This window comes from Elephas maximus, chromosome 4 (assembly GCF_024166365.1).
Source record: "Elephas maximus indicus isolate mEleMax1 chromosome 4, mEleMax1 primary haplotype, whole genome shotgun sequence".
Lineage (NCBI taxonomy): Eukaryota > Metazoa > Chordata > Mammalia > Proboscidea > Elephantidae > Elephas > Elephas maximus.
In genome coordinates, this window is record NC_064822.1 from 99,137,875 (window position 1) to 99,154,121 (window position 16,247).

The window sequence follows — 16,247 nt, forward strand, 5'->3', positions numbered from 1 at the left end:
GCTGCTGGTGTGAGCGATTCCTCTCTACCTGGTGGTCCCAAGAAACCTCTAAATTCAGTTCAAGACCTTGTGTGGCAAGAGGAGAAGAAGCACAGCTCTACAGAGAGGTGCAATCAGCAAGGACATTTGCCCTGCAGTGCCATCAGGGTAGAGTCATGCAAATATTGCTCCTCTCAGGTTTCAAACCTCACTGATTAGCCAAACACTGAATTCTCTTCAGGAGGAGAGAATCAGGCATCATCATTTCCTGAGAGCTCTCTAGCCTGGGTTACTGTCACAGCCTGCCCTCCCCTTCAACCTGCTGCTTAGAAATGCTGCTTCCTGATGCCACATTGTTTAATTAAGAAGCTTTGTTAAACTCTAATGCTGAGTTGGGCCTTACAGGAAGAAACAGCATTGTAACACCTTTTATTTTGAGAGTGTAACCAGAGTTTTTCAAGATTTTTTAAAAAAAACAGATAAAAGAAAATCCTTGCATGTCCCCACTGCTCCCAGAACTTATTTTCATTTTAGTGGTAAAGATCACAGGAGCCATAATTTTGTGATCTGGGATAAGTTACCTAACTGACTTGTTGTGCCTTAGTTTCCTCATTTGCATAAATGAAATAATAATACTACCTCACAACTGGTGATACAACTGTTAAACAGTAGACTGCTAACCTAAAGGTTGGCAGTTTGAACCCACCCAGCAGCTCTTTGGGAGAAAGACCTGGATCTGCTTCCACAAAGATTATAGCCCAGAAAACCCTACAGGGCAGTTCTACTTTGTTTCACGTGGTCACCATGAGTTGGAATGGACTGATCGCACCCAACAACAACCTCACGGGATCATTGTGAGGATTACATAAATTAATACGTGAATTAATGTGGCCATTACAATTACTGGAGCCCTGGTGGCACAGCGGTTAAGTGCTAGGGCTGCTAAACAAGGTCTGCAGTTCGAATCCGCCAGCCATTCCTTGGAAACCCTATGGGGCAGTTTTACTCTGTCCTATAGAGTTGCTATGAGTTGGAATCAATTCGACAGCCAACAGGTTTGTTTTTTGGTTTTATTATAATTCTTACCCATGAAGAATAGAACATTTTCTGACATTAAACTAATACCACTTTAACCAAAAATAACTAGACATTTGCCACTTTCCCTGGTTGCTTCGATGACGGGGTGGGGGTGGTGAACGGGGCACAGCTCTTTAGACCTTGCCCCGTATGACCGAGAGGCAGAAATCGCTTATCGGAGCACCACGACCCAAGCGTATGCTAAAAACCTCAGCCAATGTCGTTCAGGAAGAGAAGATTTCTGATGAATTTCTGCTGCCCAATTCATGCACAGAAAAAGAACAGAGACCGGTGCAATTAGCAAGCAGATCTTCAAGCAACCGGATTTACACCTGGACATAAACATGTTCGCTGAGGCTGGGATGAACATTTGCTAAGGCAAAAAAAAAAAAAAGGCAAAAGCTTATTCAAAAATTGTAAAGCTAATGATCTTGCACCAACAGCACAACCTTGAGCTTACTGCCACACAGAATGCCAAGTGTAAACACTCAATGGAAGAAAACAAGCAACGATAATGGTTCTTCTTGTGACCCCAGTGCTGCGACTCTTTGAGTGCTTTTGAGGTCAGTGGAAACACTTTCCTACTTGCTGATAGTTTTTTACGCAGTTTTGTGTGTATTTTATGATCTGACTTGATACAGGTGAGAAGCACTTTATCAGTCAGCATGGATGCAATAACTGCTTCTCTTCCTCCGATTTCTTATCCCCAGAAGTGGAAATAATCAGCCCTTTTTGACGTGTTGTTGAGGGCTGTAGGTAAAATCATTAAGGTTCCTTCTGTGGCTTAGGGACATTTGTGGAATTTCTCACAGATGGGGGTTGGGAACTGGAGCTGTGTAAAAGTAAACACACAGTAAACATTCCATTATTTAGAATTCCAGTATCTATATCTCTCTATTAACTGGAAGAAGGGCATAGTGGAAGAGATAGAGAACATGAAATGAAAGGACTTGGGTAGGGATGCTGTTTTCCAGCTTCGAACAAGTTAAATACCACTATGAACTTTCAGTTGTCTTATCGCAAAAATAAGGTAGACAGTAGATCAGAACTTACAGGATTTTCATGAGGATAAAATGAAATAACACATGTGAAACTGGTGTGTACAGTGCCTGGAACAAAGAGTTCAATAAATGTTGAATAAACATGCAATAATAGAAAGTATTTGACCATGATTAAATTGAACAATATCTATATTATAATAAATGTTCTCTTCTTTTTTTTTGTCTCCCCAACATCCAATTCCTTCCCCACATTAAGGGAACTCCCCATTGCATGCTCGTGATGAAGTGACCCCTTTGACTTTTAAAGAAGTAAAAAATGGGAAGGCACCCTCTACTTACCTCCTAGAAACTAGGAACAGGCACATTATTATATATTTTACTAATTTGTCATATCTATGGTTCATTGTCTGTATTCTCCCCAATCATCTAAGCTTCATAAGAGCAAGTGTTTTATCTAAAATTCAAAATGTTCATTACTATATGCCCAGCATCTAAAATGGTGTCTGACACACAAAAGGTGACAATAAATCCATGTAGAATTTGGTACTTCTACCCAAAATACTAAGTTTCAAAAAAAAACAATGCAAAATTAAGAGACAACAAGACTCAATGGAGATGCATGTCAGCGGATCCACTGAGCACTATAGCAGAGGAAGCAACATGCCCAGAATATTCCTGCCCTTCACCCTCCATGTCCTCCTTGTTCTTGCATGTTTCCCAAGATCGCTTTTGCAGATTCCTCCAAATTTTGTAAGCTGCCCAGTACTCTTCCTATAAATCCCTTTATTAATTAAAACAGGACTAGTTTATTTTACTTGCAACTATGTAACTGATACTGAGTTGATGCTTCTCTCATGCCTGCTGAACAGTAACTGCTAAAATCCACATTGCTGGGAACCTATGATGACAGATGCAATCCTATTTTTGATGGTGTCACATATGGCTTGAGCTAACTACCCATATGCTTAATCATCAGTTTAACAACTAGGTTGACAATTAGCTGTATTAGAACCTTGCCCTTCCAGCTCTAATAGCAATAAATTCAACAATCATACAACTATCTCTACTGAATGTGAGCAATGTCTTGAACCAGAAATAGTTCTTACCTTCAAAATGGCGACACGGTAGTAGGCAGAGACTTTTTTAGGACATAAAAAGCACTAACTATAAAAAAAAAAAAAAAAAAGTGGTTTAAACCTCTGTTACTTGAAATATAATTTTAAGAAAATGGAAGGGTAAGCAAAATGATGCTGAGTAATAGTGAGTGGGAGTTCAGAGATGGTGAACGGGGTTGCTCTCTTAGATAGGGTAGTCAGCCAATGACTCTCTGAAAGGGTGATATTTGAGCAAAATCATGAGTAAAGAGGGATCTAGCGATATCTGAAGGAAGCACATTTCAGACAGAAGGAACAGTTAATTTGAATGCCTTGAAGAGGGGACGTGACTGGTTATTTGGGGAACAGCAACCAGCAGGGGAGGATGTGGTGGCTCCAGAGCAGAAACAAGGGGGAACAAGGTAAGAAATCTCAAAAGTAATAGGATTTAGGGGCAGGAGCAACCTCACAGAGCAGTGAATCTTAATATTGTGAATATGAACTACCTGAGGACCCTATTAAACTGCAAGCTTTGATTCAGTAGGTCTGGGGTTAGGGCCTGAGGTTTTGCATTTCTAACAAGCTCACAGACCACTTTTTAAATAGGAAAAGTATAGGGCCTTGGAGGGTACTTTAAGGAGTAGCATGATCTGCCAGCTGTGTCTAAAGGATCACAGAGTCAGGGAAAACAAGAGACTCTTGAAATGCATTGAAGAGATGATGGTGATTTGAACTAGGATGGTTATGAAGCGTATGACAAGAAATGGTTGAATTTTTAACATATGTTTAAAATAAGGATGAAAGGCCATTTGCTAAAAAATTTAATTTTCCATGTGAGATTAAGAACGAGGCCCAGGATGACTCCAGGATTTTGTACTAGTAAATAAATATATGAGTCTGTAGGGGAAAGTTCCAAGGTTGGGACATAAACTTAAGAGTAGCGAGGGTATAGATGATACTTCATGCCATGAGGTGAGATGAGATCACCAAGTGACTGTAAATAGAAGAAGATATCCTAGGGCTGATTCTGGGTGTACTCTGAAGTTAGGAAGTCAGGAGATGAGGTGGAACCAGTGAGAACTGAGAAAGAATTGTGTCTCAGGAGCCAAGTCATGATAGTTTTTCAAGGAGAGCGTTGCTAATGTGTCAAATTTGCTGAGTGATTGAGTAATATGGAGACTGAGAATGTCACTGGATTTGGAAAGGAAGGGGCCACCGGTGATCTTTATAAGAGCTGTTTTGGTGGAATAGTTGTATAAATGCCTGAGCAGAGTGGGTTTTAGGAGCCCTGGTGGCACAGTGGCTAAGCGTTAGGCTGCTAACTGAAATGTTGGCAATTTGAGCCCACAGCAGCTCCATGAAAAAGATGTGGCAGTCTGCTTCCATAAAGATTACAGCCTTAGAAGCTGTATGGGGCAGTTGTGCTCTGTCCTATAAAGTTGCTACAAGGTTGTTTATGAGTTGGAATTGACTTGACGGCAACAGGTTTGCTTTGGCTTTAGGGTGGGTTTTAGAAAGAATGAGAGGGGAGAAGTAGAGACAATTTCTACAGATATTTAGTGGGGCTTTAGTGTAAGAGACAACAGAGAAATGAGATACAGCTGGAAGGGAAAGCAGAACAACAGGAAGAATTTTTTTTTGTGATGGGAGTTATTACTATATTCTGTAAGTTAATAGGAATATTCTGTATATCAATAAGAATGATTCAGTAGAGAGTAAAATATAAGAGAGAATTGCTGGGGTGAGGTCCTAGAAAAAGTGGGAGAACACAGTGGAGAGAGTGGCCTCAGAGCCACAGCAACAGAATACGTGGGCTTAGATCTAGCAAGGTAGGTAGGTATGGGAGCTCATGCAAGTTCTCATTGGTTCAATCTTCTCAATGAAAGAGAAAGAAGGTCATTAGCTAAGAGGGAGGAAAAGGGAACAGACATTTGATAAGAGAAGATCAATTGTGACATAGTCTTCTTGAAGGATGGGAGAAAGGGTATACCACGGAAATGCTATCAGGTTAGCAGGAAGTACAAAGGTTAGTTTTGAATTTGAAAGGAGAAAAGTCAACATGGTTTTGTCTTTGTTCCAATTACATTCAGCTGTGTCAGTGTAGACTGAGAATAGGCAGAGAGTTGGAGGCAAACAGGGTTTTGCCAGACAACTATGTTGCAAGGAGGAAAAGCAAGGAAAATGAAAGTATATGAAAAAAAAGGTTAAAATAATGAACCATAGAATCTAAGCAGAAAAGGGAAGAGAAAATATGAAAAATTGAGAGGTTGTGAAAAGGTGATCATTTGATTATATGTCCTTATGAATGGAGTCAAAGAAATTTCAAAATTCAGGTAACAGAGGGAATATACTGATTAATAGGAGGTTGTAATCAGAGAGAAAGAGGATTGAAATTCAAGTAATGGAGGTTGTACAATTACTGGTAATAACCTGGCCTGGGTTTTGGTATAGGAGGTACTGATAAAGATATTATTGCAAAACAGGAGATAAAGGAACTGAGAGGCCAGGGCATTGAAAAGGTCATCTACCTAGGCACTGAAATCACCAAGACTTAGGTGTAGGGTGAGCAAGTCTGCCCATTCCTATTTTAGCATTGAAAGGCCAGCCTCCTGGAAAACTTCTCAGTCCCAGGTAAAAAGGAATGGTTTTCCTGGGACTGTCCCTGCAGGCTGGGGAAAACTGGGACAGTTGCTCACACTACTTATGACAATGGTACCACTGGAGATAAGACAGTAAGTGAAAGGGTAAAATCTTCAAGAAATGTGGACGGATGACCCTGGGTTAGAGAGGACTCCAAAAAGGAATGGTGCTGGTGTCACCTGGTGTTTTTAGAGAAGTCCAGAAAAGAAAAGGAAAGTGGCCTGAAAGGACATTCAGCCTTTCTCTGGTCTGAGAGAGCTTCATGGGAAGTGGTGACTTAAGGGGAAATCTAAGTTCAGTCAGACCATGAAGTCCAAGAGGATGAACATGGTTGGTAATATGCTGTTGATTGACCATGAATGTATGAAGCAGAGAAGTGTAAGACAAGGTGGAAATAACGTAAAGATCAGTTTGCGGAGAACCAAAAATAAGAGAGGGTTTAAAAAAACTATTAGAGGATCTACATAAAATTCAAAGACAATGATTATAGAAAACGTTTCTAAGATAATATAAATAATGAATGTTAGCTCCCTTAAAAGAGTAAAAAAAAAAAAAAAGAAAGAAAGAAACTGATCAATTACTATAGAGTAGTTTGGAAGTAATTATAGAGATACAGTTTTATAAATGGACACAGGGACAACAGATTATTTCAAAGGTAAGTTCTTCCTTAACTTTAAGGAAAATATATTGTTTCTTAAACTATTGTATGTTTTAGGGAAAAAAATGCTCTAATATGTTGCTTGTGGGAATATTAAAGAGTACAATCACTTTGGAAAAAAGTATGACAATGTCTTATAAAGTTAAATACCACATGGCACAATAATCCTATTCCTAGGTAGGAGTGGGAAATAAAAATTCATATTCAGATAGGAACCTGTACTCAAATGCTTATAGCAGCTTTATTACTTATAATTACCAAAAAAAAGGAAACAAACCAAATGTCCTTCATTTGGTGAAAGGATAAACATTCATATACTCAACAGTTTACAAAAAAAATGGATACACACAACATAACGGACAAGTCTCAAATGCGTTATGTTAAGTGAAAGGCTTCTTTTCTATCATTATATTTATATGATATTCTAGAAAAAGCAAAACCACAGGGACAGAAAACAGATTGCTAGGTATATTACTAAACAGGTTAGTAGAAGCTGGGGCTGATGGGGAGATTGATTAGAAAGGGACTGTCATGGATTGAACTGTGTCCCCCCAAAATATCTGTCAACTTGGCTAGGTCATGATTCCCAGTATTGTGTGATCATCCACCATTTTGTCATCTGATACAATTTTCCTATGTGTTGTAAATCCTATCTCTATGACGTTAATGAGATGGGATTAGCAGTAGTTTTGTAGATTCCTACAAGATTAATCTACAATTTAAACCAATCTCTTTTGAGATATAAAAGAGAGATGCAAGCAGAGAGACAGGAGGGCCTCGTACCACGAGAAAGAAGCACGAGGAGCATAGTACTTACTTTGGACCCAGGGTCTCTGTGCTGAGAAGCTCCTTGGCCAGGGGAAGGTTGATGTCAAGGACCTTCCTCCAGAGCCAACAGAGAGAGAAAACCTTTTTCTGGAGCTGATGCCCTGAATTTGGACTGTAGCTTCCTAGACTGTGAGACAAGAAATTTCTCTTTGTTAAAGCCACCCACTTGTGGTATTTCTGTTATACCAGCACTAGACATCTAAGACAGGGTTACCAGATTTCTTTTAGGGGTGAAGAAACTCTTCTATATCATGATTATAGTGGTAGTTATATAACTGTATGTACTTGTCAAAACTAAGAGAAATGTACAGTAAAAAATGTGAAATTTACCTTATATAAATTATATCTCAATAAACCTGGCTTAAGAAAACACAGCCATGATAAAGCCATAAAAAATTATAAATTTTATCAAATCTCAGCCCTAGAGTTAACAAATTTTTAATATTCCCTGCGAGGAAATAGGAAGTACACATAAAGCACTTTTGCTGCGTACAGAAGTACAATGTTATCTTCAAGAAATGCTCTTAAGCAACTGTATTGCAAGCTGAGCTAGTCACTGTTATCGTGAAATACCGTATTACCCAAAAAAAAAAAAAAGACAAAATATATTTATTCAGATTTGGCCTTTTGACAAGACATTTTTTCCGGAATGAAGGAACTGAGCCCGCCACTTCAAGGGAAATAACTGATAGTATTTGTTGCCAATAATAAAATTTGACTTTTAAGCAAAAATTAGATTTTGGGTAACATTCGTCCACTGTCACAGTTTTCTAATACCTAAAAGCTTTTTTGGTGAAATGGGGTGCATACTAACAAATCTGATATTTTGATATATTGTATTATAAATGTGTTATTGTTTTGATTATTTGCATAACTCAGTGAACCAATATATTCCAAAGGACCAAAGAAGGACATTACAAAATCATGCATGGGCAAAAGGTACATTCAAATGCAAGACAGACCAATGGATTTTTATGTAACAGAGGACAAAAAGTTAATTGACAGGTGTCTTAGTCTGGGTTCTACAGAGGAGCAAAATCAGTGAAACATATGTAGATATGTATAGGGAGAAATTTACTTCAAAGAAATGGCTCACACAATTGTAGGGCCTGGAAAGTCCCAAATCCATGAGTCTGACAACAGGCTGAAGACTTCTGCCGGCTCACGTGGCTGATGAACCCAAAATCTGCAGGTCAGGCAACAGGCTGGAAGCCTCTGATGGCTCACAGGGCTGCCAGGATTGGGTTGGCAAATCCAAAATCTGCAGGTCAAGAGACAGGCTGGAGGCCTCTACTGGCTACATCCCAAGAACTGGAGATCAGGATGATGAGAACATTGCAGGGTGGAGAGAGAACGAGCTTTGCCAGAACATCTATTTATGTACCGGATACAGGCCATACCTTCAAGGAAACTCCCCATGGAACTGATTGGCTGCTCACATCAGACCACAGAATGGAAGATGGTTATATTGTGTCTGCCAAACCACCGAGAATCATAGCCTAGTCAAATTGATGCATAACATTAACCATAACAATAGGGTTGTAGATTTCACATTGTAAATAACCATTAAAAACTACTACTTTTCATGTTTTTGTGTAATATTAAAGATGAATATCCACAGTTATTTGGAAGGACTATTAAATTACTTCTCCTTGTTTCAGCTACATATCTGTGTGAGGCCAGGTTTTCTTCATATACTTTAACCAAACATATTGCAAAAGACTAAATGTAGTATCCTAATCTGTTCTATTAAAGCAGATATTAGATTTGAAAAAATAAATCACTGTTGCTTTTCTCACTATATTTTGAAGAATATTTATTTTGCATTAAAATGTTACTTATGTTAATCTGTAATGTATTATTGTTTTAATGAATTGATAGATCATTTTAAAATTCTCATTGAAATTTCCAATACAGTGATAGATGTAGCTTAATAAGTTTTAAGTGTGTGACAGAATCCTGATTCCAATATGTCTAAGAACTAATGAGGGGTGGGACAGAGAAAATGCTGGGGAATTTTGAGCATGGATGAGGAGATGAGATAGCCAAATTGCTCTCCTTAAAAAATTAAGAAAATTTGGATCTGGGGGGAATAGATGAGGAAGATTGAAAGAGAAAGAATGGAGGTATAAAAAAATAATGAGAGAATAGAGCTGAAGTAGATGAGACGGCCAATGAAGAGCTCTCAGGTCACAGGCACATGTCCAATCACCCTTGATGCAGAAGTCAGGGACTGATGTGGTTGACACATTCTCCAGCTGACCTCCTGTGGCTCGTCCTCAGCTCTTATTCCTAGAGCTACATACCTTGGCCTCTTACTGACCTCACATGAAGACAGCTCTTCTGCAGCTACATTTCACAGCACCCATCTGCAATATTGAAACTCACAACCTCTTTGCCATATACACCTACTGCTGCCCTCTCTTCTCTCCCTACTAGCATCCTGCCTACATTTTGGTTTCTCTAAACAGAAAGGAGGCAGCCCATTAACATATGCCCCTCAACACTAGATGATGCATGTCAAGGTCTCCCAAGAACTCTCTCAAAATTCTCTGCTGGGTCCCAGGGTAACCTCGGCACCCACAATTCTACAGACGGGTAATCTCCAGCTGAAGAATAAAATGTCAGTCTCCTGAATGTTGACAGTCCCAGTTTCAATGGAAAGCTCTCTTAGAGCCCGCTTTCTTGGTTTAGAGGCTAGAGGTAGCCCACAGAGAAGTAAGGATAAATTCCAATCATTCTCACCCTCAGCCTTTAACTCACATTTCAATTCTTGTCTCAAATAAGCTGGAATGATGAATGGGGCCATATGGTCACAATTAAGGAGCCCTTGTTGTGCAGTGGTTAAGTGCTTGGCTGTTAACCGAAAGGTTGGTGGTTCGAGACCAACTGCAGCTCCGAAAAAGAAAGTTGTGGCAGTCTGCTCCAGTAAAGATTACAGCCTTGGAAACCTTACAGTGTAGTTCTACTTTATCCTATAGACTGGCTATGAGCTGGAAATGACTCCACGGCACACAACAACAACATGGTCACAAAGCAGCATAGATATCTCAGTATCTCTCTTTAGACTCTGAGGGGAAGTTGTCACCCATTGTTCTCTAAAGGCCCAGTTCTATAGGACTGGTTCCCTGGTAAAAAAAAAAACTTTGAGGCTCTGAAATTTTTATACAGGAGGTGTATTGGAGAGTGCACTCCGCACTCCGGGTCTGCACATGTGAGGCATGAGTGAAGAGGGATTGGACAAAGGGAGCAGTTAAACTGTGAAGAAATTGCAATAAAACTCTTACTCAACCCTACAGGGAGCTCTGCAGCCAGAAGAGCCCTTCAGAGTTGACCCAGATTGGGATAAGGACTTGAACCCCGCAGGAAGAGGGCATCAACTTGGGGGATGGGAAAGTGAGAGTGAGAGAATAAGAGTTACTAATAAATTCAATAAAGGACTTCCATTCTCTTTTTGTTCCTTTATCCTTGACTATCCATTTTCAAAGGCAATTTGCCATACCATCTCACCCAATTTTTTCTTACTGCAGAAAATAAGAGAATATACGAGGTTAATGCCAATTTTCCTCAAACTTCAATGCCACAAATGGAGAAGTTCTCAAAGGTGGCACCAAACACAAAGATGAATAGTCATTGATCATGTCTTCCATTTTAATAGGCACTTCACTCTGAAAGTAGCAACCAGGCTACATCCCCCTTGACCCATCACGGGGCTTTGAATTTATTACCTTTGCTTTCTCTAATTAGACCTTTAGAGACCTAAACAAATAATACAATCAACTGGATTTTGGAGGGGAAACTAACTCTCAAAGGGAAGTATTGTATTTTCTGTTAAGATTTCCTCATAATTCCTAACGGAAAATCTACTCTCTACTTGCAATGTCTGTATTGGCACAGTCCACACCATAGAAACAAGCTTACTGAAACATAAGTATTTCCCCACAGCGTATCTAATATAGATCCACTTTAAGAAGCAGAATGATTTCTGATAGCGGTACTTTATATTTAAAATGCAAGGTGCTTTCAAATCTGGACCTTGGACAAATCACTTTCTTTCTCATTGTCTCACTTTCTTTGTCTCTAAGAAGCACTAGGAGGGAAGGGAGAGAGAGGCAGGAGCATTAATGCATATTCTGTAAACCAAGCAGGGTTTGCTCTGAGGATAAAATGTGTTTAAAAATATGTGAAGTCATCCAAAATTCTAACGGACAATGAAATGAAAATCATTATATGATTTTCTCAAAGAAAGCATATTATGATACAGGGACTCTCAAACTGAGTCAAGATTTGACTCAGTGTGCATTGGAAGCACCTCTCATACTTATTTAAAATGAGAATATTGCAGGGTGGAGATTCTGATCTAGTAGCTCTGGGATGGAGTCCCCAAATCAGCATGTATGGCGAGAACCCAGGCAATTGAGATGCAAGTGGTTCAGACAGACACACATTTAGGGATGCTTAGAGCAGCACAATTATGGTGACTGTCATGGATTGAATTAGGTCCCCCCAAAAACGTGTGTATCAACTTGGTTAGGCCATGATTTCCAGTATTCTGTGGTGGTCCTCCATTTTGTGATTGTAATTTTATGTTAAAAGGATAGGGGTGGAATTATAACACCCTTACCAGGTTATATCCCTGATCTAATGTAAAGGGAGTTTCCCTGGGGTGTGAACTGCCTGAAAGGGAAGGAAGCTAAGAGTTGGGGACCTCATACCACCAAGAAAGCAGCACTGGGAGCAGAGTCGGTCCTTTGGACCTGAGGTTCCTGTGCTGAGATATTCCCAGACCAAGGAAACACTGATGACAAGGATCTTCCTCCAGAACCAGTAGAGAGAGAAAGCCTTCCCCTGGAGCTGACGCCCTGAATTTGGACTTGTAGCCTACTCAACTGTGAGAGAATAAACTTCTCTTTGTTAAAGGCATCCACTTGTGGTATTTCTGTTATAGCAGCATTAGATGACCAAGACAAAGACCATGTTTCTTTCCTTTCCCGTTCTGCTGGTCACTAGTATATGACCATGGTCAACTATACCCAATGGTCCTGAGCCTCAATTTCATCACATGTGCAGCTGAGACTATAGCCGTATACATCTCTCTTTCCCATACCTCGAGTTGATGCTCCCTATATATTTTATACATATATTTATATTATATTATTATATACATATATATTTTGTACATATATATAAATGTAGTATATATGTATATAAATATGTATATATATATTTAAAAAAAAAAACCCGTTGCCATTGTGTCAATTCCAACTCATAGTGACCCTATGGGACAGAGTAGAACTGTCCCCATATAGTTTCCAAGGAGTGGCTGGTGGATTCAAACTGCTGACCTTTTGGTTAGCAGTCAAGCTCTTAACCACTGTGCCACAAATCTCCATATTATATGTACCTTATATATAAATTCTTTAAAGGATTGCATGAGAAGTGGAAAAGATGTTATTTATATAGACTCAAACTACTGTACAAATGGTTGTTGTAGAATTTTATGCCTCTAAAAAAAACTCCTAGAGAAACGGAGCTTAGTAGGAATGGGAGGAGACATGGTTACGGTGAAACAGCTCTTGAAAATTTAGGTGAGAAAAGGCAGAAAGGAGGCTCGGATGACATTCTTCTTGGAAAGATGAGAGTGAATTGTGAAACAAAGAGATAAAGTCTGGTTCTTCTCAAATCTGCTTACTCCCAGCAGTGTTGTAAATACACATTTTCATTTCAATGGTCTTCCAGATCATAAATACTATTACCATTTCTGTATAGGAGTCATGATTTTTAATAAAGGCCATCCTACCATGATAAGTAGTATTAAAAAATAGAGTTTTTGCTCCTAAGAAATTTTCCACTAATATGTTTTACCTTAAGTTTAAAAGGCAACAATAGCCATTGTTGTTGTTGTTAGTTGCCGTAGAGTTGGTTCCAACTCCTAAAAACCCTATGGGACAGAGTAGAACTGCCCCATAGGTTTCCAGGAAGCAGCTGATGGATTTGAACTGTCGACCTTTTGGTGAGCAGCTGAGCTCTTAACCACTATGCCACCAGGGCTCCTCAAGAGCCATATACCCACCAAAATATACATATGGAATTAATTATGCTAAGTGTTCAAAAAAAATGGCTTCCAACTCTGATTAAATCAACTTCCCATTATTCTTTTTCTCTAACAAGAGCAAAATTAAGTAGGTTATAATTCAGGCTACCTTTGACAGGTACTTAAAAAGGAGAAACCAAATCACAGTAGCCTTACCCTTTTTGACATGTAAAAAGTGTTCAGAGTTCCTGTTGCTCAGTCACCACCTGGCTTTGCAGGTGATTAACAGCTTTCTTCCGATTACTTAGGCAGCCTTAACAGTTATTAAGCGCATTCGAGAATAGAAAGCTCTTACGGAACTGGACTTGGCAGGAAAGGGTGTTTGTAGATAGACTCATAGCACACTCAGTAAGACCTTAAAGAGCCACTGTAATAGATCTAACCCCTGGAAGTTCTGCAAAACTGTCCATTGCTGCTTCTAGACTGTGCAGCTTGAAATAGGAAAACATGTATTTCCCCATTAGCAGAATGCAAGGCTTGGCTGAAACTTGTTCTGGGTCTATCCATTTCTCTGATGTTAAAAATAAGCGATTGAGCTTCCTCACACTATACAATGTGTTCAGGAAAGCTAGTGGAGGTACATTCCCAGTAAGAAGTAGGCCAAGATGATTATACAGGCAGTCTCAATTATCATACGGGCAGTCCCTGGCTTTCGAATTTATGTACAACTCGTACTTAAGAATGAACTGCCATAAAGCCTATTGTACGGAAAATTTAAGTTAAATACATACAATGGCTCATGAAAACATTACTTGGTTTGGAAGTCCTTCTTAAGTGTTTTATATGCATAGAAAGGTAAAATATATACCATATACTAAGACAAACATTTGACTGATGCTAAATAAGAACCTTATGTACTTGTTCCAACTTACAAATTTTGACTTACAGACAGACTTAGGAAGGGATCTCATTAGTAACCCGGCAACTGCTTGCACTATACAAATGAGATGGAAAATTTGGACGACATGTAGAACGAATTAGCAAGCACTGCCTAGAACACAAAGCAAGTCATCATTATATGAAACATTTAAAAGTTTATATCCTAAAACTCTTCTCAGGTCATTGTGTCATTAAGTGCAATGCTTGGCTAGCATATTAACTATTAATAGTGTCATCTTCTCTGCAAATAGATGACATCTTTGAAAAATTCATTCTTCCAGAAAATCGCTGAAGACAGTTGGATCATTTCAAGGGCATTGATATACTACTCATTAAAGAAAAAGAGTATCATGATGCAGGAACAAACATGCAGTGAATATGAAGCAATTTTTGAGTCTAGAAATGTCACATTAAAAAGCCAACCATTATCTATTTTTGTCAGTACCCAAATCAGGAAACTAAGTCTTGTACTTGTTAAGGAACACTTAAAACTGTGAGATCCCCCAGTGCCCAAGACAGTGGCTGGCACATGGTGGAAAGTCAATTGAAGAATGAATGTTTTTACTTTTGATTTGCCAGATCACAATATTTATCAGAAATAGATCTGTTGACAGCTTGCATTAATAGGTAAATTTTATTAATTGAGCATTAATTTAACAGCTTATAATTAGTAAAATGAGCAAAACAAATCCTAGAGGATAATGAACACTAGTCAAATTCACAACTTGCTCATTGGATTGATCTAAGAAGGTCCCTATTATGTTGATAAAGATCTTATAACACTTGGAAATTGTACTTTATTTGGGTCTACCTGGTATATAAAAGTGTCTTTGCAAATATGTTTTTTAACTCGAGTGCATTTAACTCATTGAATTTAACTCATTAAACCAACAATGCCCAGCTTCTTTAGCATTCTTAATCACGAATGAGAGACACTCTAGTGAGGCAGTTAAAGCACAGACTCCGGTTTTAGATTCCTGGCTTTGCCTACTTCCTAGCTGTGATACCTTATGCAAATCATTTCAGCTGTGCCTTCATTTTACCATCTGTAAATTATTATTAGTGGCTTAATCAGGGGCGAATTAACCAGTAAGCAAGGTACGTGGAAACCCATGTGAAACCGTGCACCACAGATTAGTGAGTAAGCACAAATAAGCCCATGTGTACCTTGCTTATTGGGTAATCTGTTCCTGGGCCTAATAATAGTGCTGTTGTAAAGATTAAAATAGCCAATACAGGTGAAGCACCTAGAAAGCAGAACAAAGTGTGCACTATATCGTTATTAGTCATTATGATTATTCATTATTTACTTTAATACTCTTTTAATAAAACACACAGAAAATAACTTGGTTTTCACAAGTATAGGTAATCACGAAAATCAAATAAATAAGGGAAAGGAAAATACAAATTTAAATATGTTAATTAGTTAATTGATTTTGATCAGTTCCATTTTTCAGTTTCCATTTTATCAACCTAGAATCTCTGAGACTTATTTTGGATAAGAATTTATTTTGAAGATTAAAAAAAAAACCACTGCCATCAACTCAATTCTGACTCATAGCAACCCTACAGGACAAAGAAGAACTGCCTCATAGAGTTTCCATGAGATTTGAACTGTGGATCTTTTGGTTAGTAGCCATAGCTCTTAATCACTACACCACCAGGATTTTCATTTTAAAGATAAACAAGCAAACAAACAAACAAAAAACAAACCCATTGCTATGAAGTCAATTCTGACTCGTAACGACCCTGCAGACAGGGTAAAACTGTGCCATAGACTTTCCAAGGAATGCCTCCTATATTCCAACTGCCAACCTTTTGGTTAGCAGCTGTAGGTCTTAACCATTATGCCACCAGGGTTTCCCATTTTGAAGATTAAAAAAAAAAAAAAAAAGATAGCTTCATTAAATTCCAGAATGATCAACTCATAGCTATTTGGATGTGTTCTATAGAAAAATGGCCCCGTGAGGATATACACATCCTAATCCCCAGAACAT

General features: G+C 38.7%; 1 long non-coding RNA gene across 2 annotated transcripts in view; it reads left to right on the forward strand.

Annotated features, from left to right (window-relative positions):
- The first annotated feature begins 3,514 nt into the window (after window positions 1-3,514).
- Window positions 3,515-16,247, forward strand: part of LOC126075331 (uncharacterized) — a 102,164-nt gene continuing 89,431 nt past the window's right edge. For both annotated transcript variants that reach the window (XR_007517179.1, XR_007517180.1), the window contains exon 1: window positions 3,515-3,573. This is a non-coding gene — a long non-coding RNA (uncharacterized LOC126075331). The remainder of the gene's footprint in view (window positions 3,574-16,247) is intronic.